Source organism: Paramisgurnus dabryanus, chromosome 8 (assembly GCF_030506205.2).
Source record: "Paramisgurnus dabryanus chromosome 8, PD_genome_1.1, whole genome shotgun sequence".
NCBI classification, from domain to species: domain Eukaryota; kingdom Metazoa; phylum Chordata; class Actinopteri; order Cypriniformes; family Cobitidae; genus Paramisgurnus; species Paramisgurnus dabryanus.
The window spans coordinates 38,401,809-38,429,703 of NC_133344.1; the positions used below are offsets into that span (position 1 = coordinate 38,401,809).

Below are 27,895 nucleotides of genomic sequence, written 5' to 3' on the forward strand. Positions count from 1 at the left end.
TGGTTAATATCCTCATTTTCATACAGAAGACCAAGAATGACAGTATCATCTGAAAATTTTACAACAATATTCCTAGGATGGTGACTCCTGTAATCATTAGTATACAATGTAAATAAGAGTGGTGAACATACACATCCCTGGGGTAAACCAATACTGATGGACCTACACTTAGAGAGAGTCTGGTTGATTTTAACTTGCTGAGTCCTACCAGTAAGAAATGCATGAAACCATTTAATACTATATGGGTTTACATCCATACTACTTAGTTTGGAAAGCATGTGGTGTGGCTGCACAGTATTAAAAGCAGAACTTAGATCAAGAAAGAACAGCCTAGCATACGCCTTAGGATCCTCCAGATGTTTTAAAACATGATGCACCACAGTAAGGATAGCATCGTCAGTGCCTCTATTTGTTTGATAGGCGAACTGATAAGGATCAAGAAGGTCCTTAACCTCTTCCTTAAGCTTCCACACCATCATCCTCTCCAAACATTTCATCACAACACAGGTTAAAGCAACCGGGCGATAGTCATTGTGCTCTTGAGGACTGGGTTTTTTTGGAACTGGAATAATAATTGACTTCTTCCAAATATCTGGGATGATATGTAAATCAATAGACCTCTGAAAAATGTCCACCCATGCAGGTGCTAGTTCCTCTGCAAAGGTTTTCAAGATAAATGCAGAAAGACCATCCGGCCCCGTTGCCTTCTTATTGTCAAGACCTTTAAAAACCTTGACCACATCCGTCAAACTCATTTGAGGTTTAGATACAGAATCCTCAATCCTAATATCCAACAGTACATCACTACAATCATAAGAATCAACATTGAACCTACAGAAAAAAATCATTTAATTCATTTGCCAGTATCTCATAATTTTCACCCTGCCTGCTTATCCTATTTGGTATTATATTAGTCATACACCTTAACTTAGACCACATCTTCCTTGGATTATTACTCAGATCACTTTCAATTGAATCTCTATAAATCCTACGAGTTTCTCTTATTTTATGATTAAGCTTTTTCTGTGCCAATCTTAAAAGCTGAGGGTCACATTGTTTAAAAGCCAAATGTTTCAGATTTATACACTCTTTGACCTCCTTGGTGATGTAAGGCTTGTTATTTGAAAAATGTCTAACCTGTTTGACTGGAATCACAGAGTCTATACAGAATTTAACATATGCAGACCTGATTTCATTATGCCTGTCGATATCTGGATCATACAGCACCTCCCAGTTGGTTCCTAAAAAACAGCCTTTTAATATCTCCACTCTTTCTGGAGACCAAAGTCTCACCACCCTGTTGCTAGGCTTATTTGACTTCAACAATGTACGGTAAACAGGAATAAGATACACAGCATTATGGTCCGAGTTTGCTAACGGTGGATTAATTTTCACAGTATATGCATTTGATATATTCCCATAACACTTGTCCAAAATATTAACACCCCTTGTATTTGATGTAACATATTGTTGAAAACCCGGAAGAAATCTTTCAAGATGACAATGATTCATATCACCCAAAACAAACAGAGGAGCATTTGGTGTACGTTGGAGCTGCTGTTGCACGCACTCAGAAACCTGCGTCGCAGCTTTTGCTGCGTTTCCATCCGGTGGCACATAAATAACGCAGATGACAACATTACCAAACTCGCGTGGCAAATAAAAAGGTCGTAAACTAATGCACAGCAGTTCCACGTCTCTGTCACTGATTATCTCCCTTGTAGTAATGCAGCTACACCACCGATCATTTATATAAACACAAACCCCACCTCCGCAGGATTTACTTGACCTGACCAGGTCTCTGTCCGCACGCACCAGTGTGAAGCCATCCACCTGAACATAGGCATCAGGGACGTCAGGTTGAAGCCACGTCTCTGTCACAGCCCAGATGCATGCGTCTCGGTACTCATGACGAAAAATTGAATTAATCCGAAGTTCATCCATTTTATTCCGTAAAGATCGGGCATTAAGCAAGATTATTGAAGGCAGGGCTGGACGGTTTCCTCTCCTCCTCAAACGCTGTCGTACACCTCCCCGTTTACCTCTGCGCCTAACAATGCCTCTAGCTCGCGGCGAAGCAAGTAGCCGCTGTTGCGGTCGTCTCCGCAGCTCTTCGGGTAAGTTAGGCAGGTTTGCGGGAGATTCAAAATTCGTACCAGTGAAGCGCAATGCCATAAGCGCCTCTCTGGTATAGGAGATGGCGTCCTCTTCATGTCCATGTGGCGCCAACGTTGTACCCGTAACAAGGGAAACCAAAACAATTCCCATCAAAAGGACACGCATGGTTGCAGTCATCTTCCAATCCTCAAATTAAACAGTTCCGATAATTCGAAAAGTCACACTCCTTTCAACTCAATTGAGCAGCAATTGAGCAGCTACCTGTACCTGTTACCTGTTGCCCAGGTCGCCTGCTGAGCAGCGCCCTCAGATCAAGTTCCATTCCAGTGCACTCTCTCAGTCAGCCTGACACAGGTTGACCCGCCGATCTAACGGCAATTGATGAACCACGTACAACCCAATTTGAATCCATGAGTACTACCCGCCTCAAAAACCTGTGCCTTTTGTTTTTTGAAAAATAACTCTGTGACTCTTTGGACTATAATTAGATCATTTCTGTTTTCAGCAATAAACCCAGGGGCTTGCGTCTTGTTTTGTAGAATGAAAACAACAAAGGTAGGCCTGTTGTTTAACTTATTTCCTTAATTTTTGCTCGTGAAGTGATTTAACTAAGTGGTGTGTTGTGTATAGATGTATGCCTTATAGGTTAACTTACATTGTTTAATTTAAACGAGTTGCTATTTTTTGGCACAAAAGCTTAATTTCCACCAGGGTGATTGCACTGTATATGGTTGATTTAATATAAATTAGGCAGTGTGTTGTTATTTATTTCAGACGTCCTCTGCTGAGAGTTTTCATTATTTAAATTTCCTGTTACTTTTAGCCTACTTTATTTCAGGTGAACTGTTTTGCACTACTGACTAGCCTGAATAAGACTGCCTGGCCTGGTTTGTCCAGCCTTTATTGAGCTCTGTGTTGGTTGAACATTTTTAGACAGTGTTTTATTATTGCCTTCGCCGAAAATTGCAAAGTAAAGATGTCACTGTTTTTTCAGATTGTCTATTCTTTTTTTCTACTCTAAGGTTCAATTATTATTTAAGTCATTTTATTCTAGGATAAACTATTGGCCCACTTACTTTTGCCCCGGCCCACCCAAAATACAATTTCTGCCTACGCCCCTGGTGTAGGCTATTAGGGACAACTCATTAATAACAGGACTGGAGATTAACAATGATATTCAAAAGCTGTCCTTGTATGCAGACAATGTTCTAGTGTATATATTTCGGATCCACTAAAATCAATCCCAGTATTAATGAAATAAATTAAACAATATGGGAATTTATCAGGATACAAAATAAATATGAATAGAACTGAAAAAGAAGGTATAAAATATTTAGGAACAATAATTCCCTCCAATTTAGACAAATTATATGAGGCCAACTATCCCAAGCTTATGAAAAAGATTGCAAGTGATCTGGATAGGTGGTCAACGCTGCCTCTTTCTATGGCAGGAAGAATTGAGTCAATTAGAATAAACATGCTTCCGAGACTGTTATTTCTATTCCAAGTATTACCCCTTTCACCTCCAAAGTCCATATTTACATTATAAGACAGATTAATTTCCAGATTCATTTGGGAGGGAAGACGACCCAGAGTGAGGTATAAAGTCCTTCAGCTACAAAAATCTCAAGGGGGATGGGCTCTTCCAAATTTCAGATATTATTGGTTAGCATCTCAGTTAAAAGGACTAATAATATGGATATCAGATAAGTGTGATACAAGATGGCTAGAAATTGAAAAGACGAGTCATCCAAATATACCGTTGTCAACCATTCCTTTCTGTGGGAAAAAAAAATGCAATTTAGGGAGATGGGCAGGAACTACCCTTTTAGTATGGAGGGAGGTTCCGCGGACTTTTGGTTTCTCACCTGGGGAGTCTGCACTAACGGACATCTCATATCTAAAAAAATTCATGCCCCTACAGCTAGATACAGGTTTCCAGAGGTGGAGACTGTACAATTTACGGTATGTCCATTAATTGTTTGCAGATAATACAATGAAAACCTTTGAACAGTTAGTCCTGGAGTTTGATCTGCCAAGAACCAATTTTTACCGTTATCTTCAAATAAGAATTTTACTCCTTAAACACCCAAATTCAAAAGAAATCTTACATGAGTTGTCACCTGTAGAGCAATATTTTAAGAAAATTCAGCTAAATAAGTTAACTGGTAAAACAGTATCTACACTATACCAAGCCCTAAATGATATGAAAAAGATAATACTGAATATATTAAACATAAATGGGAAGAAGAATTTAATAAAGAGATAATTGAGGAGACTTAGAGAAATATCTTTATTGACTTACACAAAGTCACAAACTCCGTTATGTGGAGAGAATTTAGCTGGAACTAAGTGCTCGTTAGGTTTTTTAGGACACCAGCAGAGTATTCAAAATAAATCTAAATCAAACAGCTCACTGCTTGAGAAATTGTGGTGAAACGAAGGCCAATCACACACACATTTTTTGGTCCTGCCCTAAACTAAGTTGTTTCTAGAAAGATGTATTTGATGTAGTCGAGAGAGTATTGGGGGTAAAATTAATTAGAGAACCTGTGATGGCCAATTCAGGTCAATTCAAAAGATGGAAAATATCTGCTTCAAATTCTGTTTGTAGCTGCAAAAAAAGCCATCACTGTAAACTGGCTCAAGAAAGACCCACCATTCTGCAGTAAATGGCTTTCTTCAATTAGAGAAATATACATTATGGAAAAGATAACACATGCTCTTAGACTGCAGCAGGCCCCATTTTAAAAAAATGTAAAGCGTGGTTAAGAAGGAATGTTTTTTTTTCATATATTTTTAATTTTATTTATTTTTAATTTTTATTAAAACACTTTTATTGCTTGTTAACTATGTTAATTTATGTTAATTTATTTTTGTGATTTTGGCTAGTCTGTAACAAAGTACTGTATGAATACATGTGCTGTAGGCCTCTGTCACCAAAGTTTGTTCAATATTAAAATAATAAAAATTAAGTTGCAAAAAAAAGTATGTTCATGCTAGCTGAAATAAAGTTTTACCTCAGCTCAACACACTACAGTCAGTGGATCCGGAGCGAAGTGATTACAGAACCCTTACAGTGGAGAGAAGAACGTGTTTTTGCTCCACTCCAGGCTTTGATCACATCCCACTTAGGAAGAGGAACACGCGCCATCTTTATGAAAATTAATTTAGGAATTTTGCAATTGACAGAAATCTGTCGTGTGATGGGTAACTTTAATCCATGAGGACATACTGGCATACATTTTCATACTATTAAACAGTCGTCATTTAATATAATCATAACTTAATGAAAAGATAACATTATCACCACAATTACAATAACTGATACACGTATCCTTATTAAGTTCTATATAAACACAACAATAAAATAAAATAGAAAATACTTGGTTGTTTTATTTAAAAAATAATAATACTATGCTCATCGGGTGTTAGGACTTCGCAGTACTATTTTACTACCACAAAGTGGTGGGATAACTAATTCAGTTTTTTTTTTCAGTTTCCTGCAATGAGTGTGCTATCCTGTTACATACAATAATGTCAGCAAGATGCTTCGTTTGTATCTTACCTCAGGTTTGCTTTCTGGCATCTGAACTTGTTGCTGCTTCTCCGGTGTTGATTCAAAGGCAGAGACTGACTGAATGAATTGCTGTTACATTGGTTGTGATTGGTGACGTGCATGGCGTTCAAGCTCACCTAGCCTAAGTTGCGGGTAAAGTCTGTGCAGGTTAAATACACACACAGGGGCTACATTCACACACTGGGCTCTGAGAACTGACAACACAATTCATGATGCGTTCACGTCTGGGCGTGAAATGTAGTATGTACAATAGTAAAGTCAGTGATTTGCGGAGGCTACAGCCTTCAGATTGAGACGGCATAAAGTGCTCTGGTTCTACGCTATTCATTTAACCGTAACTACTGAAGCATTTGCGCTATCAAAAAAGTTGAATTGTTCCTAAAAGAAGACAATTGCGCTTTTTGGAAATATATGGTTTATTACGGTACTTTCTTACTTTCAGTCCGCCAATCACTGCTGTTTGATGAGAGCTGAAAGGGAGTGCGTTGGGTTCGAGTGCATTGCAGCAGAGAGCAAAATTAAAGTCTAAAATATAAAACTGTGTAACACTAAAGTTGAAACGCTGTTGGTGGCTCTTGACTCGATGGCCAACTGTTTAAGTCAGGGATGGGCAACTTCGGTCCTGGAGGGCCGGTGTCCTGCAGAGTTTATAATAATAATAATAATTCCTTACATTTATATAGCGCTTTTCTCAGTACTCAAAGCGCTTTACATATGAACAGGGGAATCTCCTCAACCACCACCAATGTGCAGCATCCACCTGGATGATGCAACGGCAGCCATATTGCGCCAGAACGCCCACCACACACCAGCTTATTAGTGGAGAGGAGATAGAGTGATATAGCCAATTAGTATGAGGGATGATTAGTAGGCCAATGGGCAAGTTTGGCCATCTTTTTCGAAGGACATCCTGAGATATTACTGAGTATTACTTAGTATACTTGGGTGTTAGGACCCACACATACCACAGGGTGAGCACTTACTACACTTACTTTACTTTACTTTACTTTACTTACTTACTACAGGGTGATATGGCAGATTAGCTCCAACAATAATTAAACATACCTGAAGCAGCCAATTAAGGTCTTCCTAGGCATACTAGAAACATTAGGCAGGTGTGCTGAGGCAAGTTGGAGCTAAACTCTGCAGGACACCGGCCCTCCAGGACCCTTTAAAATGGGATGATAACATAACCAACATTACCAAAAAGCCCATCAGAGGCTTTTTTCCTTCGACAGCTGAGGAAATTTGTGGTAGTCTATAAGGTTATGTTGCAGTTCTATCAAGCTGCCATCGAGAGTGTCCTTACCTTTTCTATTACTGTCTGGTATGACAACTCTACTGTCCAGCAGAGGTTGCAGCCAGTAGTGAGGGGACGAGACCATCTAGGTAGTGATGAGCGAGTCACTCGAAACTCGGATCATTTAACCCGATCCCTAAAATGACTCGAGAACCATGAGTCCTTAGTGACCATTAACCCGAGTCAGTTGAGTCCTCTCAGATTTTGCTTTGAAAATGAGAAATTGTATCAAACACAAAGCTCTTCAAATGTTTACAACACAATTGCAACACATAACTCTGCATAAGCTGCCATATGCTCTATAACTTGAAACAATGAGTTAATTTACATCACCAAATGTCGATTGGGGGTACCGAATGAGCCAAAAGCTCACTCGTAATTTTCTGCAGCTCTGAGTCCGAGTCCAAAGGGATGCGTTCGCGCGACAATGAGTTGGTCGGCGGCTCGAGGATTCACACAGAGAGTGACTCAACTCATAGAGCTTGAATCCTGGACTAGGAGAAACGAGCCTTGCTCGTGTTATTAACCCACTGACTCATGTAGGCTAATCTGTTGCAATATTTGACTGGCACAATGTTTTGGGTAGAAGCTGCAAATGTTTAAAAATTTTAAATACGAGGACTTTTGCAGCAGTGCTGCTGTAAAGATCCGCCACCGACGGACGTACACGGCTCCTCTTGTTGACTGAGTCACTCAGAGTGACGTGAGTGGTTCACTCACAGGACCCGTGCAGCGGGCGAGCGGCTCTGACTCTGGGACTCACTCGCAATATCATGTTCTTGCGCGGATGAGTGACTGTGTGGCTGCATTAACCGAAGCCTATCGTGGATCTTGTAAGTCAATCTGAAACAGGACACGTTCCTCTCACGTCCCAATTCAACAAAGCCTCACATCTTTTAAACGTGGTGTTGATATATTTGTCGTTATGAAATGAAACTAAACACACACACCGAACTTTTACAATTATGTTATTGATAATGTTACCACGGACATGCATGTTTTTTTACAAATTCCTCAGGTCACATGAGCCCTTTTTTGCGAGCAGAGGAGTCGTAGACTCGTAGCTACATGCGTGATCTGAGTTGTTTGTTTGCTTTAGTATTAGCGATTGGAACTGGGAGATTTTGATCAAGTGATTCAAGTGACTCAAGTGACTCGCACAACCCGGATCATATTAGTGAGTGACTCAGAATAACCCGAATCCTTAAAAAGATCCGGGTTGACCATCACTACATCTAGGCCGAGTCTGAGTCTAGGCGGAGTCTTTTAAAGGTCGAGACTGAGTCCATTGGTTTTCAAATAGAGTTGAGTCCAAGTCAAGACAGAGTCTTTGAGGAAGCAAGTTTGAGTTGAGCCCAAGTCCTTAAGGAGGCGAGACCGAGTCGAGACCAAGACCATAAATCACGTCAGTTTTCATATTCATGATTTAATATCACCCCACTTAATAATCAACAGATAGGCCTACAGACTAAGCTAGATTGGGAATTGTTTAGAGGAGCAGTCTTAAGATGGAAAATAAGATGTTTTTATAGTAATTAGTCTTAATTTGTACGACAATAAGAGTTTAATTTGCAGTGACCTTACATTAATTTACTTTTAGTTAATTGTCTTTAAGCCACTAAAATGCCATTATCTTGATAAAACTTCACTAAGATCATGATCTTTTGATTTAGGGAAATAATGCATAACATTTGAGTTTACAATTTACGTTATTGGTAACTGTTCAAACACTAGATTCACTTTGATTATTGTATACTGCATTTGCACTTTTTCATCACAACGTGGCTCTTCTAAAGGCCAGAAATAAAGAGCAGGTGTTCTTGGTTTGTTTTTTCCACTCTTTACTTGTTTCATGGGAATGCTTTGTGAGCAGAGGTGAAAAGCAACACAAACATGTTGTAATCTGAAAAACAGGCTGATGCAAAGGCTCTAGTGGCTTGTATCTGCCCACAGGGATATTTGACAGGTGTCTGTACAAACATGAACAAGACAAATAATGTTTTAATTAAAGCACAGCTGGAAACTACACCATATTAGTGTTATAAACATGTAAAGGGGTAAAAAAAACAAAAGCAACGAATGATGCAACAGTGAATACAGTTGTTAAATTAATTGCTTTTATTTTATGTAATCACACATATGGTTTCAAAAGTCTGAAATGTGTAAATATTCAACAAATATACATAAATATAAATGCTCTTCAGCATATTTACAAAGGAGTGAATGATCAAAAGAATTACAATTTCGGAAATAAATAATTTCGACCAGCAGATGCCAATTCATTTCACTTGATGTGGCTGTTTTTACATAATCCCACAGAACTTTGACTGAATGTAATTGTGTGTTTGTGTGTGTCTGTGTGTGTGTGTACCCGGTAATTATCATGTTACAAAGATAGGAATACCAGTATTTTTGTGACCTTGTGGTTACATTTTGATGTCCCCATACGTAAACAAGCTTATAAATCAAACAAAATGATGTTTATAAAAAATGTGAAGTAGGAGAAGGGTTTCTGTGATGGTTGGGGTTATGGTTTGGGTTATGGCAAGGGAATAGAATATACAGTTTGTAAAGTATAAAATGCATTACGTCTATGGAATGTCCCCTAAAAACATGAAAACCAGTGTGTGTGTGTGTGTGTGTGTGTGTGTGTGTAATTATGTGATTTGCTCACAGCACCCGAGAAGCCCAATGGTGAGGAGCAGAGAGTTCGGTCAGAGTTGTGCTAATCACACCGCCCAAGTAGCAGTGCTTCGCCTGAGAATATAGTTCCCAGTATTTATACTGTTAAAAGATGGCTGTGTCGCAGATGACCTTGTTATTTCTACACAGTGTGACTATACAAATCACAACACATAAATAGGAAAATGTTGCGTTATTTTATCACTTTCTGGGAGCAGTATGCTAGCTGGGGCCATTCACTTCCAGTCTTTGTGCTAAGCTAAGCTAGCGGGAGCTGCGTCAGACAGAGTTACAGCACGCACCGAGATGAGAGAGGTATTTATGGACTTATCTAACTCTGGGGGATACGGTGAATAAGCTAAATTCCCAAATTGTGGGCGTGTTCCTTTAAACTAAACAACTCACATTTTTATTACAGTAAATTAAGGATGAGATTAGGGATTTTGTATAAGTGCCCAAACACCTGTTTATTTTGCAGAACGTGTGCGGTATGATCCATCACGCGGATAGACTATTCGATAGACATGTGGATTAAAAGGATGTTTAAAATCTCTAGCCTGGTGGTCAGGACATGAATGGATCAAATCAGCAGATTTGCAAAGGTTTAGCCTATTTATCTCCACATAGGCTAAAATTAGAAGGGTAACTTTGCAGTATCATATTATATATGTCCTAATATGTGATTTCCATATTATAGAAAAGAGTTTTCAATGGCAATATGGCAATAAATATCCTCACAACATTATTTTTTTCTCAAAACTTTGACAAAAAATATTTTCAAATGAACTGTATTCTTACAGTTATTCAAAGATGCACACATTATTCCATATATTATTTCCTGTTTAAGAGCACGTTCATCTCTGGCCTCGCTTTGTTATGTAATAGATTGACAGGTGCACATCTCCATCTTTCAAGCAAGTATAATTTTTTATAGTTGATCATTTAGGAAAATTAGCCATGACTTTATGATTTCATTATTATTATTATTATTATTATTATGAATGATTGGGCCTGATTTCCAATCCCATTTTGGCACACAGACATTTTGTATATCACTCTTTCCCTCTGTTACCTTCCATAAACCTGGATCTTTCACACACTCACACTCACACACACACACACACACACACACACACACACACACACACACACACACACACACACACACACACACACACACACACACACACACACGCATTCTGGTTTCCATGTTTTGTGGGGACATTCCATAGACGTAATGCATTTTATACCATACAAACTGTATATTTTATTCCCCTTACCTACCCCATTCCCTAACCCCAACCATTACAGAAAACTTTATTGTAGCTTAGATTTTCAATAAACATCATTCTGTTTGATTTATAAGCTTGTTTCCTCATGGGGACATCAAAATGTCCCCACAAGGTCACAAAAATACTGGTATTCCTATCTTTGTGGGGACATTTGTTTCCCACAACGTGATAATTACCAGGTACACACACACACACACACACATAAAAGTACACAATTTAGTTCAAACTAGTCAAATTTTATTTAGAGATTAAAGCTAATTTTTCATTTATTTTTTTACAATTAAAAAAAATCAATTCTCAACTCTTCAAGCGGCAACGCGTGCGTCAGCCAATCATATCGCCTTATGCAAATAACCTAGGCAGAGCCAGCCAATTATGTTTATGGAAGACCAGAGCTTGCCAAAACAGTGATTGGCTGTTGGCCACGCTTCAGACAAGCCTTCCGTTAAAGGGCCATTTCACCGATAAGAGCATTAATCTTTATGGAAAGTGGGTCATATTTGTAGTCAAAATGTAACATAAATGTAGAATTTTGTGTCTATTTGACCGAGAAAAGACAGAACGTGACTTTAGAGTACATTTGTATGAAAAACTACAACTCCCACTATGCACCACAATGCACAGCTCTGCAAGCCACTCCCATTAATCAGAACACGGCTCAGACATGCTATTATGTACATAAATGCCACGTTAGTAAAACAAAGAATATAGCCATCACCACTGTGTCTGACAGACACCAATCATGATTTACTTTTAAACGTGATGTTACATTGTGTTACACACAATAACACTCTGGTCTGGTGTGTAGCAAAGTCTTATTCAAACAGTAACGTGCTGTTTCAGATCCGCAGTACCAATGTCTTTACAAGTACTTAAAAAAAGGGTATGCATTTTAAATGTTTATTTAGTGTTACCAATTTTCTTTTTGTCTTTTGTTTACTGTAATTACATTTGTGTTATTATTGGCCTCACTGCTCTCACAATATAGACATATAAAACACCGCTCAGATATGCTATTATGTACATAAATGCCACGTTAGTATAACAAAGAAAATACAAACACTCACTTTAGTCAGACGTCCGTTTATCCCTGCATCCTCCACACAAACTCGTTCCCTGCACAATATCTCCACAGACCCGCTGCCTCAGCTCTTGGAGCTTGTGCTCGTAAACCGAAACGCGTCTTTGAAATAAGCACGCGAACAGAAACATTCACAAAACAAACGTTCATATCCTTATCTGATCCAGAAATGTTAAACCGAAAGCAAACAGCGCGAGTCCGTCCAAGCTTATATACTCCCCAGCGCATCTGCTCGTAAACCGAAACACGTCCGTGAAATACACATGTCCAAACGCGCGCAAAGTTCCTCACTTGCCTAGAAACCTTCACCAAACAAACGTCCATATCCTTATCTGATGCAGAAATGTAATAATGCAAGCACACAGCGAGATACAGGCAGTAGTCTGTCCAAGCTTCTCTACGCAGCAGAGGCCGATGGTTGCGATGTCTTCCCCCGGCTCCTCTACCCAGCCGACGCCCAGGCTCCGGCCTACTCCTCGGGCTTCTGTTCCTACATCTGCCTCAGCTCTTTGCAGTATTGTGGCTCATAAAGGTGCAATGTACAGCGGATTAGAGCATCACGCTCGCAAAATCACCCTTCTTCCATGTAATATTGATTAACTTCCACTGTTATTGTAACATGAATTCTGGCTCACTCCACAACTTCTGTTTAGCTTAGCTTAGCATAAAGATGGCGGCTGATCGTTTTTTTCCGTCTGTGTTCGTATATTTTCGTAAGTCCCACCCACTGATCTGCAATTGGTCTGAAGCGTGAGTGGGTCCCACCCATAGCCCCCACCTTGGAAAAATGAGGAATGAGTGTCTGTAGTCTTTCTCACTGAACAGAGATACAGGATTTCCTTCTTTCAATGACGCAAAATGACGATTTTTACATCATTGAAAGAAGGAAGTGCCTCACTGAAATGAGTATTTCTCCCCTCTCAGGGGAAACTGAGGGAATGATGCACGACCATTCAAAAACATGACTGGGGTTCTAACGGTACAAAGCTTAATGCAAATGGGTGTAGTTTCCCTTTAAGCATTAACCCTTACGCCCCGTGTGTACCGTCAGTCCTGAATTCGCAATGCTTGATGTATCAGTAAAATTGACGGTGATGGGCAGGGATTATATTGTCTTTATTACTACTGAGTCCATGAAATGTTTTGTTTGTTGACAGCATGGTCATATTAATACAGCTTGTCCTTTAGCTAAAGAGGCTGAAAATGTAAGGAATGTTTCATAAGCTATTATTATGAAGAATAATAAGTTGCTTAATAAAAATGTCACAGTTGTTTTGAACGCTGTAAACTTAGCGCGCACTGAAAGTGAAGAAAGGATGCATAAAGCTCATAATGTGGAGGCTGATGGGTCAGAAACGATTACACCTGATGCTGAAAAGACTGAAGTGACGATAATGTGAAGCCTATTGGTGAGTTAGAGCAAACTGAGGAACAAGATAGGCCTGAATTGCGATGAGAATGTGATGCAGGCATCAGGGAGTAATAGGTCTCTCAGTGATATAGATTCGCTCTTTGAAAAAACAAAATCCCAAGTTACTGATAGTAAAATACCCAAGTTACGAACCAGCAGAATCAAAATCTCTGGAAAATGTTTTCGAGAGATTTGTAAAGCCTAGTTATTATACTGTAGATCAGTTTAATGACTTTCTAGATGCTACCAAAAATCAGAGAAAAACAAAAATTGAAATGTATTTCCCTGATTTAAAGATTTTTATCGAATCTTCTCAAATTGTTATGAGGAAAGCAACAATGGATGAAATAGATCAGGCTAAGCATTTCAGATTGAAGAAGTTTGTGAGTGCTGTTAGAAAACGAGTAAAGAAGAGTTAAAGATTTATCATGTACTGGAAATTACATCAACTTTGGTTTTTATTCACTTTCTCTTTGTGCATCCTTATGGTGTCTTTTAGTATTGGATCCTTAAAGCGACACCATGTAATTTTTCAACCTTCATAATAAATTTTCAAGACCCTTGTTATAGTACATTAACTTTTAATAGGTTGAATGACATGTCTACCATAGCCTGACGGGGTCTGTATCACTTTTACTCATACTTTTAAAAAAATTGACTGCTTTACGGCATACGTCACGTCCTTCACACAATGTTTTTTTTTTGACGTGAATTTTGCTGGAGGCTACTTAAGGAGTGTAGAGAGCAACTTCTATTATGTGACTCTATGGCACCGTGTTAGTGTCAAGGACCTATGACACGGGCGACCCGGGTTCGATTCCCCTTTAACGCAATTTTTTATATAAACTCACGATCTTGATTCACACATAAATGCGATCTTCTTTATAAATGACAGCGATTATCTTGCATATAGTTCCCTGTATTCAGGTGCTGCATTCACGTGTTCATGTATTTACCTTTCTTTTACTGTCTATTGTATTTACATTACAATCCAGGATGCTATAGCAGTTAAACTTGCTCAAACTCACACAGTGTAAAACCAAACCCTACTCATTCACCAATCCCTATTCATTCACCAATCAGATCCGATCGTTTATCTCTTCTCTCTTTTGCTCCATTCCGCTGTCACTCGCGTGACGTATTACAAAGCGGCAGACCTAAACATTACTTGGATTTGGAGCGTCAATTTTCACACAAAAGAGAGGAAAAACGAGGGAGAGAGGGACGGTGCAACAATATTTGTTTTGAAAAAGGCAAGGAAATACTTCTGATCATTTCTCAATTGGAAGGCTGCAGCCGCCGGAGGTCAAATATGCATACGTCATCAAGCCTGGTTTATTAAGGTAAACTGAGCATTACATTCGCAAATCATAAGCATACTGCAACAATTTACAGTTAACTAAGTATAATAGTCAACTTTATAATTGTTAATATTCTGAAATAAGACAGTCGTGATGACGTATGCAGCTTAGAAATACGACATTCGGAGGCTGCAACCTTCAGATTGAGAAATGGCTTCTGCCACGAGTTCCTCATCAGAAAGTTGTAACATGACTGGGTTTCTCCCTGATGCCTCAAAATGTTGATTGTTTAGTGTTTAGTTTTTAAAGGTTTAGTTTAGTTTTACGTTTTAAGGTTGGCCAGTTCTTTTCCTTTGCGACAGTGCTGCGGCGCTTGTGGCCTCTAGGGGCGCTAGGCGTGAAAAATACATGTCTAGCGCCCCTAATGTCCAAAAAGTTCCGCGGTGTGCCTTTAACATTCACTGTGCGCTAATACTATAAATGTTAGAATATAATTTCTCTGAGCGACATCTGGTACTTTTCATACCATGTGCTTTATGGGTAGTATGAGCTTACAGTGAGTGTGCAGTGACCTCATATGGAGACCTTAATATTTGAGCAAACCGTGAGTGTGCTTTGTGGTTACAATTTTAGCTCACTGTGACGCCCACATTGTGACAACATTTTAATGATCTTGTAAGCTCATGCACTGTAAAAAAAAACTTTGCTGCCTTAAATATTTTTGTTAAAGAGCACCTATTATGCTAATAATTAGCACGTTAGCACGTTATTGTAATATCCCATAGTACATACAAGTTGTTAAAACTTGAACCAATGCATTATGAGTCTTATAAATTGCTTACATACCTCACCAATTTTTCTCTGTCTGGGAAACGCTCGGATTTAGTTCCTGTCTCCGCCTCCCAAAATGACTAGTGTACTCGGATTGGTTAGATGACCTACTCAACTGTTATTGGTCAACTGGGTTCAGCGTGTGTTTGAAAGGTTACGCCCCTGACTACGCGTGGGTTTTCCGGTTCTGACTGAGATTCACAGACATGAATGTAAATAAGCAGAGCAGGGCACTAAAGTGTTTATAAGTTTTATTACATTTTTAAACTAATGACACTAAAGTAGCATTATAGTAACAAAGTATCCAAAGTAACAAAAGATGTAACTTTAAAGAAAATATAGTACTCAGTCAAAAGTTTTAATTATTTATTACAAATATATATTTAAATGTTAAACAATATACAAATAAACTTACTTTAGTAACCATATTGTGCTCTTCTTTCAAAAAATTTTCAATTCACTTCTTTCAGCTATCTATACAGATATATGGCATATCAAGGCTTTGTCAGCTGGTGCTATCTAAGACGACACTTTAAGGTTATCATCCTGTCATGTGTTGTTCTCCAGATACGCTTGGAGCTTCCTGATTAGACTGGTCAGTATGTTGGCAGTATGTTGGCTTCCGACGACCCCTACACTACAAACTTCGTTTTAATGAAGTTTGTAAACACATCTAAATCAACATCGATAAAAATAACGATAGTCTGCATAATTCAACATACACGTGGGTAAATATGGTACGTTGTGTATGAAATACAGTAATACAACACAAAACAATTAGCTTGCAAGCTTAGCTCTACACTCACACGTTAAGCTCCGGTAACGTAAAAGATAAATAATAAACATGGATACTTACAGCCTGTGATCCAGAAGTGCACAGTAATCCAACTTTCAGGAGGAGACGTCGCGTAAATCCAGCTTCGGTTCATGAAGCAGCCATTGTGAAAACTCTGTGAACTTACAAACAACTTCTGACTGGATTTTGCCGGAACCGTATTAAACGTGATGCCTCTGTGGATGTCCATAAAGTGCTATTTTGCCCTCGCATCTAAAGAGACAGCGTCATCTCGAGAGATTGAATCGCTTAAACGATGAAACGAGTTTACAAACACACTCGAAACAGATGGACTCCCAACCTCTGCCATTTCAGCTCTCTCTTCTGAGCTCTCCATCCCCGTCTTTGAGGGCGTACCCAAGCAATACAGAAATGTAATATATGTCAATATATGTAAATTACATATATAATATCAGTGCCCATGTATGTCTGCTGCATATATGAAAGTATATGCAAAATTCATATATGTAACATACATAGACATATATGAAAAATATATTTCAAAATATAGCAAAAATGGCCGTTTTCATGTAAGTGCCATATATTTTCCCATATATGGACATACATGTGAAATATATGCAAGACACATATATGTATACATGCATATATGTACTTATTTCCATAGTACATACTTTTGTAAGGGGAAAAATGTGACCCCATCCATCCGCTTGGCCCAACGACGGAATCCAAACGGCATGGCCGGTTTAAAGCGCATTCAGTCTTTTCCGGTGCTTCCGGTTTTAACATTACGCAACTTTATATCTGACTCCAAAGATATAAAACGTATTGTAAAATAAATCAAATTGTAATTTTGGAATTTGGATAAACGTTTGATCATTCTATTTACTCATGTTTTCATTTAACTCATTCATTCGATTACCAATGTCATATCAGTCCACACCGGCCGTTGTGTGGGTACTGAACACAAACTCGACCGTACTAGAGGTTGTAGCTAAAGCAATTTAACAAAGTCAATCTCTTGTTAAAAGGTCCCCATGTAGCTCTCAAAAATCGCCAATTTAATATAAAACATAAAACCATAATCCGAGGTTCAGTCTAGCTCCTTCTAGACGCATAATTTCCAAATGCGATTACAAAACAACTTAGTTAAGGTTAAATAATTAATCTGACCATACAATAACTAGAGGTTATGGCTAAAGCAATTTAATGATACCGTTTCATGTTTACGTGCTCTCATTAAATAGTATCCATATAGCCCCCACAGTCGCTTACACCACTTAATGAATTATAACCAGAGGTTTAGCTTAGCTCCTTCTAGCTGCCTATAGTTAAATCATATGACTATATAACAACGTAATTATAAAATGGATAATAGAACTATCACTCCGATAGTCCATGCGACTGCCCACCAACATAGTTAAGAGGCAGAATCTAATTAACATGAATTAACCCCGATCAAAGATTTGTGGTAACAAAGGATATCGTAATACTTTATAGTAACTTAGAAGAGTCAATGATACAGAGCAAATTAGAATGAATGCAAATGTAACAATTTATTAACCAGGTAGGTAAAACACAATTCAGAAGCCAATTTACATTCCAATTCAAATGCGAAACAATCAAAAAACCATTGCATACCTGGTAAGGAGATGAAGATCTGGTTACAGATTCATCAAAATAAAATGAAAATACATGATGCTGTGCCAGGACAGCATCATGGGGGTGCATTTCTAGATATCGAAAGTCCTGCCTAAATCTTCTACACATCTCCTTAAATAGCCAGAGAACAAAGCATATAGGAATTTGGTAATGATTGGTTGTTGTAAAAACTAAGGGCTGTCCTTAATCTGTATACAGTGGGTGATTGTTTTATGCTTAGAAAGGGAGGTGTCTATCAACATTGAATGAAGTTTCACATATACTTTAACATTGAATTCTGTTGTTATAAGAGTGAGACCATTGTAACCACTTGCAATGAGACATTCCAATAGAAAACAAATAAGATACAGATTTTAGATTCTTTGTGCATGTAGCATTTCATATACAGTTTGCTTTTAGAGAAAAGAATACATATGTATGACACCCTAAAGGTGTGTCTTTGAAACCCAAATGTGTCTCAGTGGGAAGTCCACTGTGAATCGTGGAGAGAGGCTTTTCCCGCGCACTCACTTTGCCCCCATACAGTGTCCTTTGGGGAGGTGCTATCTTATTTAGGAAATTATCTTACACTTTCACTCATATTAGGGATACAAATATGCTTCTTATATGATGCCACCATGTACTTTCACTTATATTAGGGATACAAATATGCTTAAAATATGATGACACCATGTACCTTCACTTATATTAGGGATACAAATATGCTTCAAATATGATGACACCATGTACTTTCACTTATATAAGTGGCACAACTATGTTTTTTTATACAGCCTGCACATATATGTGTACTCATTCTACAGAACACACAATTCCAAGTCTTTTCAAATACAAACTTTACTCCATTTTTTTCAGCACAGACTTGACAAGTACAAACTTTTCAAGTAAAAACTTAATATTCATTTACCATCAACTTCAGACTTTATTTTCTTTTTAAAGCCTTTTCAAAGCGCTCACTTTTTTCCCTCAGTATAACATTTTCAAACTTTTAGGAACATTTAAAACATTCCCAAACTCACTCGCTGAGGAAAAACACTCATTTTTAGTTAACATTTTTCCTGGACATTGTCAGTCTTAGCTTTGCCATCTTCCCATTCAGGTCTGTTCCAATCTGGCCAGCCAAAACGAGAGCTTTGACATAACTGCATCTGAGAAGGTACATTTTAAAGAAAAAGTTTTAGGTATAAAGTAGACAAAGCACTGGTGGATAAACTTATCACAAAGATAAAAACAATATTTATTGTAGGGGTGACCCCGAATAGTCGAAGATTCGATGCATCGATAGGAGAAGCCTGATTCGACTACCAATCTCACAGTCGAATCGTCGCAGATGTGTTATGAAATGAGGATCATTCAATTTCGGCCGTATATGGGTGCACATATTATATGATTTCACATATAACAGCTTTCTCACAATATATTAATATACTGCATATTATGATAATGCTGCAAATAATATGTGAAGTAGCAGCCTTCAATAAATATTTTTAAAATGCGTTAATAAATCCAACAACCCGACCGGGCTAGACGTCCATAAGAGGTTTTTATGTTAATAAACCATTGCCTCTTTGTTTCTACATTTAAAAGACAAAGCTGGCAAATTATATTATGCCTTTCGTTCTTTTAATAATTTCTATATTTTATTTTATTTATAAATCACTTTGGGTTATCTGATTTAACTATTTGGCTTGTGATTTGTTTCCGTGCACTTGAGGCATTTTGCATATTTGTTCTGCACTTTGTTACTTCTGACCTTATTTTATTAAAAAATTGTATTTATTATAAATGTAAATTCTGATCTAATTTAAGTATGTAAATTTTGGATAGCTTTTCGTTGTATCGATGTTGCGCTATTGCGTGCTGGCCATGCTTGCGCATGTAATTTAGCCGAACAGGCTAGGTGCTCTGCGTCTCATATTTAGGAGTTCATCAAACTAAACATTAAAAAACGGATGTTTTTCGACGAGTATAAGTTTTTAAAATGTATTTAAGAGTGGTTATATCTTGTCAAAAGTTAAACTACAAAACAGTAACCCGTTTTTTTTATTTCGGTGATGAAACGGAAACTAGTATCTGCACCGAACCTATTTCTGCCTGACACAAATGTCTTGTGATTTAATATTATGGTTGGTCGGTGTTCACTTTCAAATGATAGCAAAGAGATTCCTGAAATAAATAATATCATCCGGTCTTTCTGTAGGCCTATCTAAAGTTAATACAGAGATGATCAAAGTCAAAGCAAGTAAGCAGGTATTTCTGTGCTAAATAATATCGCGTAGTGTCTATAAAATCATTAATTTCAGTGTTTTTTTTTGTTATAAATTAACGTTTAATGAATTGTATATAAAGATTAGTTTTTAATATCATTTACAGTCACAATCACAAATTATTTGTCATTTCTCATTTGTCGGTTTTTTTTTGTCATGACTGCTTTCACGCGCTGTCTCCAAATTAAATAAAAACACTTAATTGTAGCCGGAGGGCAGGATCACCTTTGTTATTTTTTTAGGTTTAGTTATCAAAATGTATTTTTGTGTGATGTTCTGTAGATCGTGGCTTTAAAATGTTATGAGGAATAATTAAACAAATGTTGCCTTACATTTTACCTTAAAAAAATATATATATATAAATGCATCGTCAGTTTTGTCTTCGTTTATTACTTGAAAGACAGTTTTGGTCACTTTATCAGAAAGTTGTTTATGTGTGCTGCTTGTGAAAGAAAATAAAAGTAACCAATTTGTACCTGGTCTGGCCCCCTGCCAACCCATGCACACAAACATAGATGATTCGACTATCGGTCGACTATGGAAAGATTCGACAATTCTGATTCGAATATGTAAATCCTTAGTCGAGGACACCCCTAATTTATTGCGGTTTCTTCTAGTGCAAGTCAGTAAAATTTAGAGCCCGACCGATTTATCATTTGGCCGATTTTATCGGCCGATATGAGCATGTCGCAGATATATCTGTATCGGCGTATAAGCCGCAGATATGAAGCCGATATGAACGTTCCTTACAGAAAACATTAAATGCTTTTGAAAGATGTAAGACCTTGTTTGTCCAGCAGAGCGCGCCCTATTGGTTGCTAATGGTGACCCAGGTCACTCACTGGAGTGACACCAGCCAACCCCGCTTCACTTCAGTCAGTGATCTCAGTTCAGGTGGAGGCAGTCACGCGGTTTCTTCACAACATTTTACACCTGGTATTAAGATGCACGTTGGTCGATTGGATTATAAATGGGCGAGAGAGACACATTCCTGTTTACATTTGGTGTTTTTAATCCGTCTCTTTTGTCCACTTGCGAGTTATTTAAAACGCAAGCGGAAGAAATGACGCGAGGCGGGGAAAGGACGCGCTTAAACTGACGCGCAGTCTGTGGGAGTATAGCTGCTTGTGTTGTTACTGAACATGCTCATTTGAAAGCAATTGACTAAATAAGCTCGCGCAACTTTACACCCTCGCTAAATAAAAGAGGCGGAGAGAAGACGCTTTAGTTTTATAAAAGTTTAAAGTCCCGGCAGAACACTGTGGGTTCGTGTTATAAAAACATTGTGCAGTACATTAAACATTAGCCTACATCATTATGTTGTCAGTAAGTCAAGCATTGTCGTCTTAACTGTAAGTTTCTAATTAATTTGTGAAGTACATAACTTACTGTAAAGCTAATAAACAATGACTTCATAAGTTTCCATTTTTTAAAATAAGCCCAATATAACATTATTCTCGTCAAAACTGACAATCATTTAAGTTATATGTATTTTGTTTTGTTTGTGTTTTTAAGTTATTTATAATAAGTCAAGTTTACTGTTTTGTGCACTTATATCAGAATCATTTTGGATAATAAAGTTTATTGTTAACTTGTAAAACACACCTGCCAATATTACATATCTTTGTCATGTCATTTTAAGTGTTTGGTCACCACATTTGTGAGTGATCATTACAAAAAAGTAATTATATATTCTGTTAATGTATATGTATTCTATGTAAAATACTGTAGTATAATATACTGTAGTATGTGTGTACTTTACTATAATATGCACATAAAGAATATCGGGCGATATATCGTTATCTGTCTTTTTTTACTCCATAATATCTGTATCGGTATCGGCAAAAAAAAAAAATGCATATCGGTCGGGCTCTAGTAAAATTAAGTGACAAAGTACGTGAATAGGCAAAGTAAGGCCACACTTAGTGCAAGCATGGCGGCCAGTTTTGCACCAATTTAATTTGCAGACGAGATAGGGTCATAGTGCCAAACACCACCCTTCATCACCTCTCATCGAAACTTTTTTTTACGCAGAATGTGAATTTGAACACATACATTAAAAATTCTTGAATGCAGCCCCATCTGTAGCCCCATGAATGATTGTCCACTTATATTAGGGATACAAATATGCTTCAAATATGATGACACCATGTACCTTCACTTATATTAGGGATACAAATATGCTTCAAATATGATGACACCATGTACTTTCACTTATATAAGTGGCACAACTATGTTTTTTTATACAGCCTGCACATATATGTGTACTCATTCTACAGAACACACAATTCCAAGTCTTTTCAAATACAAACTTTACTCCATTTTTTTCAGCACAGACTTGACAAGTACAAACAAGTTCAAACTTTTCAAGTAAAAACTTTAAATTCATTTACCATCAACTTCAGACTTTATTTTCTTTTTAAAGCCTTTTCAAAGCGCTCACTTTTTTCCCTCAGTATAACATTTTCAAACTTTTAGGAACATTTAAAACATTCCCAAACTCACTCGCTGAGGAAAAACACTCATTTTTAGTTAACATTTTTCCTGGACATTGTCAGTCTTAGCTTTGCCATCTTCCCATTCAGGTCTGTTCCAATCTGGCCAGCCGAAACGAGCGCTTTGACATAACTGCATCTGAGAAGGTACATTTTAAAGAAAAAGTTTTAGGTATAAAGTAGACAAAACACTGGTGGATAAACCCAGTCTGTGGGAGTATAGCTGCTTGTGTTGTTACTGAACATGCTCATTTCAAAGCAATTGACTAAATAAGCTCGCGCAACTTTACACCCTGGCTAAATAAAAGAGGCGGAGAAAAGACGCTTTAGTTTTATAAAAGTTTAAAGTCCCGGCAGAACACTGTGGGTTCGTGTTATAAAAACGTTGTGCAGTACATTAAACATTAGCCTACATCATTATGTTGTCAGTAAGTCAAGCATTGTCGTCTTAACTGTAAGTTTCTAATTAATTTGTGAAGTACATAACTTACTGTAAAGCTAATAAACAATGACTTCATAAGTTTCCATTTTTTAAAATAAGCCCAATATAACATTATTCCCGTCAAAACTGACAATCATTTAAGTTATATGTATTTTGTTTTGTTTGTGTTTTTAAGTTATTTATAATAAGTCAAGTTTACTGTTTTGTGCACTTAAATCAGAATCATTTTGGATAATAAAGTTTATTGTTAACTTGTAAAACAAGTTTCATCGAAACTTTTTTTTTACGCAGAATGTGAATTTGAACACATACATTGAAAATTCTTGAATGCAGCCCCATCTGTAGCCCCATGAATGATTGTCCATTTGTTGGCAGATATCTCCACGGGTGTGGTTCGAAAGCAGGCACTAAGCCAAAAGGGGTGACAGTAGCACAGCAGTTAAGGAACCTGGCTAGTATGCTAGCCTAGAATTTGTGAGTTTGAATCCTGGTCACCACCGTTGTGCCCTTGAGCAAGGCACTTAACCCCAAGTTGAACTTTGTAAATGTACAAACAGTTTAATAAGAAGTAGGGCTGTCACTTTTTATTTGATATTCGAATATGCATTCAAACATGAGGTGAAATATCCACTATAAATAAAGCATCCGGTTTTTAAAATGCCATGTGTAGCGCATTTTTTACAGTTTAACACCTCGTAATAGGGAGGAAGCTGAGAGTGAGACCGACGGCAACTGTGCGCAAGACAGGGAAGACGTGGCTCCGGCTTCTGCAGACTTTTTTTGCTTTTTCTGTGGAAATTTTTTGGATAATTCTGGATAATTTGACTCTGTGAAGTTCACTTCCGGTCGTCATTGACTCAGAGAAATGAGAAGCTTGCCACCAGCAGGTAGCCTACTCAAGCCCAAGTCTCTAATGCTCAATCATAAGAGGTTAAAATTGTAGGCTACCAAGTATCTCAAGATGTTTGTTTGTTTTTTTTAATACTAATTAGTGGTGTAACGGATCGCAGTTGGTCAGTGATCTGTACAGATCACAACCCACAGTTCGGCTCGCATGCGATTTGCGGATTAATATGCAAATTTAAATATGCTGAAAGTTGATCATTTGCACGTGTTTCAAAGGCTTGCAAATGTTAACACTTAAGTGATTTTAAACAATTTAACCACAAAAAGGCAATAAAATAAAAAAAATTCTGTACACACAGACGCACATGCATTTGAATGTGTCCGGTCCAACTTCAATTAGGGCTGTCGCTTTTTATTCGATATTCGAATATTCATTTGATTTTTACAACGCAATGTAAAATTTATATTAAACAACAACAGCATTTGTCTTGTAAACGGATTTGAAATGATCATGTGCTGACTGTCGCACGTCACATAGACAACAGAGTCAAGTGAGATCTGCTTAACTTAGCGGTAAGTTTAATTTTTTCTCAAATATCAAAGGGTTTGTGCACTCTATCATTAAAACCGATCAAGCAAACAGCACGCGCAGGGTTAATGTACTTGTCAATCCAATCAAATATGATTATCCCTATGCCCTTCAAAGATCAGAACTCTTGATGTGTAAAATACATTTGGCGAATAAAGCACTGAAAAACATCTTAATTTTCACTTTATGTGGAGCGACTGTTTATGCAGCATCTTCTTCCCGAAGCGCCGTTTGGAATTCGTCCTCCGTCTGTGTGTGTGCCCGTGTGTTTAAGTGCACTTAACAAATGTAGGCATGTCAGTTATGCCGCTTACATAATTTAGCCTTTTTAATGTTCGATGACAAGATAGAGACTTAACTTATTAGTCTACATAATTTTTCTTAAGTTTAATGTCCTAATGATCAGCCTACTTATTTTTATGTCCCACAGCTGACATGGAACGTTATTAACCGGTTCGGGATTTTAATTTTTTTGTTCTAACCGGTTCAGGAACGTCAGCTTTAGGATTGAACCAAAAACTGGAAACGTTAAAATACTGTTTCTGTTCGGAATGAACCAATTGGGGAAAAAATCAGGTTCAAAGCCCTGATGTAAACTTTATATTAAACAACAACAGCATTTGTCTTGCAAACTGATTTAAAATGATCACGTGCTGACTGTCGCATGTCACATAGACGACAGAGTGAAGTAAGATTCGTTAACTCAGCGGTAAGTTTTAATTCTCAAATATCAATGGTTTGTGTGCTCTATCATTAAAAACGGTCAAGCAAACAGCACGGGCAGGGTTAATGTATATGAACGCGCGCATACATAGGGTATGTATGTGTTAGGGCTGGGCAAAAAAATGGATATTTCGATTAATAGTTTTTTTTAAACGTGGTCGATTCAGAATCGATTCTCAAAGAGCAGAATCGATTTTTTTTTCATATATTTTTCTGCAAACCTTGAACGTAAGATTAACGTTCAACGATCAAATTACTAGTCTTCTTTACTAGATGTCACCCTCTTTTTTGCCTTGCGGGATGTTACCAAGGAGCCTGTCATTCTTTCATGCAGTGCTTAAAATGGCGATTTTAGGGGGTTCATCAACGTTGTTGCCACCTTCACATAAAAAGTAAGAGGTATGGAAGCATTTTAGTTTTCGCAAGCAAGACAACAACGATAGTGTTGTGGCTTTTAATTTCTTTTTATTAATTACCCACTTGTAAACTTATGTTCACTGTTCTTTTTTATTAATATAGTATTTGTATTAAATCTATATTCATTGAGTTGAATCGAGAATAGAGTATAAAAACAGACCCGAGAACTGGAATCGAAAATTTAATCGAGAATCGAAATCGATTTGATAGCTTGTGAATCGAAATTGAATCGATCTGGAACATTTGAATCGATACCCAGCCCTAGTATGTGTGCTTGTTGTCAGTGAAGATTACTTTTCAGAAACACGCTCAAGCGCGGGATATGTGTGCTTGATTCTTCTCAAAAGTGACAGCCCTAATAAGAAGATCCTTTATAAAGACAGTATATTATGCGTATACAGACAGGAGCCATCGATAAGTCGAGCAATGAATGTCGTGCTATATACATTTGACACCCCTATAATCCCTCCCACTCTGAAGTGTTGCTAAACTCAATGGAAAAGCTAACCAAGCCAAAGTAAAGTGAGCTGACTCAACCTTACCTGTAGGGTACTATGCAATGGAAAAGTGCCATTAGGGTGCAAAACCCCTTTAACCATAAAACAGGGTTTAAATGATGTGCTGTGTCTGATATTGTATATAACTACAATATAAAAACGTAAGATTTACATTACCATAACATCTTCACTCTGAAGAGTCGCCCAGCTTCTTCTAACTCAGTCAAGTCTTTTAGAGAGAGTGATCGAGGTAATGTGATTAGTAGCTACTGAATACACTACAGTTTATACATTTAGTACATTACTTAATTACTTGCCATTTACCTTTCATTCTGTACCTTGCTTGGATAATCCATCCATTCGCTGAGCTTTAATAAAAAACACAAAGATAAACTTAATAATTAACACCTGACACCGGTATCAACTGGCAGAAATTCACTCTTACCATACACGTGTGAAAGAACTCAGAAAATCACTCTGATGGGCCTACAAAAAGAGAAATAATAAAAGGGAAAACACTGTGATTAGGCAAGGTTTAAGCAAAACATTAGTTGTAATTTTGGTGAGGTATGACTCCAGCCATGTAAAGCTATAAGTGCTTGGCCTGCTTGCAATGTCTGCTTAAACACAAACATAACCCTCTCACTAAAATAAAAGTATAACTCTTACATAAAGATAAATATAAGGGATGTCAAAATGCATTAGATATGAACATTTTAAATATATTAATAAAGCACACCCCCTGTTGCCAGAAAGCTGCTTTTATCTATATAATTTACATGCAGATGTAACAGTTACATTACAATGTCTGTGAAAATGTCTGTACACGTTATTTTTCTAGAATTATTTCTCAAGTGACTGTAAGGCAACATAAATGTATTGCCTTTTTTAAACAAATCGTATTTTGTAAATTATGAATTAACTGCATAAATAAGTGCCTTATTAATCACTGTTCCTTTAAGTACATGCTTCATAAGGTTAACCAGAATAATATAAACTGAAAGATTCTGAACAGTTTTGTGCATTGTGCAATAACATTAAATTAAGACATGACGTTACTTACAAAAACACCCAAGAAAAAAATTAAGCATCAAACCATAGTAAACTGCAAGCTACACGATTACTACGACAAAAACTTGCAAACCTCCCTAACAGTAATGACTAATTAGGCTGTAATAAACTAGACAGCAAGAAACTTATGCAAAATATATTAAATATTTTAAACTTACTTCTAAAACCCCACTGTGCCGTTATCCTCTTCTCAGTCCTGTCAGATTTTCCCGGTCATTTTTGTTCTTCTGCGCTTTTGGCCTGAGTGGCGGTTGGCAACTGAAGGATAATTAGCGCCTCCTACTGGACTGGGTGTAGCGCATTCAATAGGCAGTGGAGGAAATTTTTATTATATGCTATGTTCTTTTGACTATTTATTATTAATTAAGCAATACATTTAACATGATTTAATGATAATAATAATAATAATATGTAAATTCGCTAAACAAACACTATACTAAAAGATATAAAAGCAACCAAATAAATAACATTAGGTTATTTATTTATTTATTAATTAACTT

At 37.4% G+C, this 27,895-nt stretch overlaps 1 long non-coding RNA gene across 2 annotated transcripts; it reads right to left on the reverse strand.

Annotated features, from left to right (window-relative positions):
* Nucleotides 1-17,930: 17,930 nt before the first annotated feature.
* On the reverse strand, nucleotides 17,931-27,620 carry LOC135771493 (uncharacterized). Of its 2 annotated transcripts, XR_010542927.2 has the most exons (7): nucleotides 27,554-27,620; nucleotides 26,770-26,810; nucleotides 26,649-26,692; nucleotides 26,502-26,553; nucleotides 23,565-23,659; nucleotides 22,371-22,949; nucleotides 17,931-19,196 (listed from the first exon to the last, which is right to left on the reverse strand). It is a non-coding gene; the product is annotated as an uncharacterized lncRNA (long non-coding RNA). The 2 variants fall into 2 exon arrangements; XR_010542928.2 differs by lacking the exon at nucleotides 22,371-22,949.
* Nucleotides 27,621-27,895: the final 275 nt, after the last annotated feature.